A 2,449-nucleotide genomic window follows, 5' to 3' on the forward strand; every position below is an offset into this window, starting at 1 on the left:
CTCCTCTAGGTATCTCAAATAAGTGGAATAATACAGGATTTGTTTTTCTGTATCTGGCTTATTTTTACCAAAAGTAATGTTCTCGAGGTTCATTCTTGTTGTCGCACATGTCAGAATTTCCTTCCTATAAAAGGCTGAATAATATTCCATTGTATGGATAGGCCACATTGTGTTTATCCATTCATCCATCATCAATGGTTACTCAGTTGCTTCCACCTTTTGGCTATCACGAATAATATTGCCAGAAATGCTGGTGTACAAATATATCTTCAAAACCTGTTTTCTTTTTTTGAGACAGAGTCTCAATCTGTCGCCCAGGCTGGGGTGCAGTGGCGTGACCTCGGCTCACTGCGTTGCCTCCACTCCCAGGTTCAAGTGATTCTCCTGCCTCAGCCTCCCTAGTAGCTGGAATTACAGGTACCCAGCACCATACCCAGCTAATTCTTATATTTTTAGTAGAGATGGTGTTTCGCCAGGTTGGCCAAGCTGATCTCAAACTTCTGACCTCGAGTGATCTGCCCATCTCGGCCTCCCAAAGTGCTGGGATTACATGCATGAGCCACTGTGCCCGGCAAAGACCCTGTTTTAAATTCTCCTGGATGTATACCCAGTGGTGAGATTGCTGGATCATATGGTGATTCTCTGTGTAATTTTTATGGGACTTCCATACTGTTTTCCACAGTGGCTGCACCATTTTACATTCCACCAACAATGCGCAAGGGTTCCAATTTCCACTCAGTTTTTTTCCAGGGAATAGTCTGTCTTCAGTCTTTCAGGACTCAGCTCCTTTCACGGGCTTTGGTGGTGGTTGTGGGGCAGCGCCCACAGGTCTAAATCGGGGTGGAGGTGTTCGGTCCTTGCAGGCTTCACAAGATCCATTCCTGACTACTTTGCCGTGAATTGCACAACTCACACAGTAATGGAGCTTCACATGCAGCTTGGGAAGCACACAGGCATCGAAGACGGTCGCTTCAGAAATGTCCCTGACTGCTGTGGCCTCTACTCTGTTTCGAAAGACAAATTTCCTAATGGGCTTGTCCTTGGGCACATATCGGGCACAGTTTGTGCAGTGAATAGGCTGCAATGTGGCCATGACCCTTTTTGGCATGACTATCGTTCCTTCTTTTCTTTGTCTTCTTGAAGGCATGGGCCAGAGAGAGGAGCTGTTTCTGTTTTCAATAGTTAGCATCCTTATGGTTGCGAAGTGTGTCCCTAAGACCTTGAAATTAGTTATATGCCAAGCCTTTCCCTTCTAGACCTTTTCTCCTTGATTCAATAGCAACGCACACACTCAATGGAAAGATCTTTATCATAATATGGTAGCCCACGAGGATTCATGCTCATTACATTCCTCACTGCCCTTGGCTAGTCAGTTCTTTGGCAAGTGGCTAAGGTGGTTGGTTGGGAGGGCAGGAATGGATAATATAAAACCACCTTCTCTCTCCAGTCCTGAGCCCCGGGGATGCGAAAGCCCCTCTCTTCTCCCTATTCTATACTTTTAGGGGTCTCTCTAAGCATTTAGGAAACACGTTGAAAAGAAACACATCGTGTTACAGAAAAGATCTGCCTATTCCGATTCCATTAATTTTAATGGGGATGATCTTTCAGGAAACCTGTTCTGACTTGATCGAGAGCGCTTGGTCTAGGCAGATTCTCCGCCTGGCATTCAGAACTTGACAAAAGGTGTGTCTGCTGAGGCAGAGAGGAATGACTCACACCTGCCCACGACTGCGCAGGGGCCCTGCCCAAGGCGGGTCCCTTTCTCCTCCTCCTCCTCCCTGTTTTTCCTCTGTCTGCTTCAAGCTCTCAGGCCTTCTGCTTCCAGGCACCCTGGGAAACAGTGGCTGAAATAACATAGGGATGAATCATCCCTATCTGACCAAAAGAAGGGAAGGCAGGAGCAGCTCTTGATTGACTGGGTTTCAAGGCCTGAGTTCCCCAACTCACAGTCACGACGGTGTCAGGACGGCTTGGGCTTCCAGGGCGTCTCACTCCGACTCTGGACCAAAGCCAGCTTTCATCAGGATGCCGGTGCACTGATGCAGCAAGTGAATGCTGTTCATGAGGTTTGGGGTGTATCCCGGCAATTTAACCAATCACCCAGTGTTGCAGTCATAGAATTGTGGCATTTTAGGGCTCAAATGGATTTTACATATACAATCTCATAGAGGCAATCGCTTAACTTTCAAGGTATTTTCCAGCCAGTTTAATTCAAGTTAGTAGTTCAAATGGGCCTTTTGGTGGGGTTATTTACACCACAGAAATTGACAAATACTACAAATCAGGCTTCTCTCTCCTCCCACTTCATTAGAGCTGATTGTTAAAAAAAAAAAAGTACTAGCCCATCATTGACCTTGTCCAAATCCTTCATTTATAGTTGAGAAAACTAAGGCCTAGAGACAGAAAACAACTTACCCAGGGTCATGCTCTTAGTTAGCAGCAGAATTTA

The 2,449-nt window shown here is 46.1% G+C and overlaps 1 pseudogene; it reads right to left on the reverse strand.

Annotated features, from left to right (window-relative positions):
• Positions 1–772: 772 nt before the first annotated feature.
• Positions 773–2,449, reverse strand: part of LOC119470898 — a 4,958-nt pseudogene continuing 3,281 nt past the window's right edge.

This window comes from Cebus imitator, unplaced genomic scaffold (genome assembly GCF_001604975.1).
Source record: "Cebus imitator isolate Cc_AM_T3 unplaced genomic scaffold, Cebus_imitator-1.0 Scaffold43, whole genome shotgun sequence".
In the NCBI taxonomy this organism is placed as follows: domain Eukaryota; kingdom Metazoa; phylum Chordata; class Mammalia; order Primates; family Cebidae; genus Cebus; species Cebus imitator.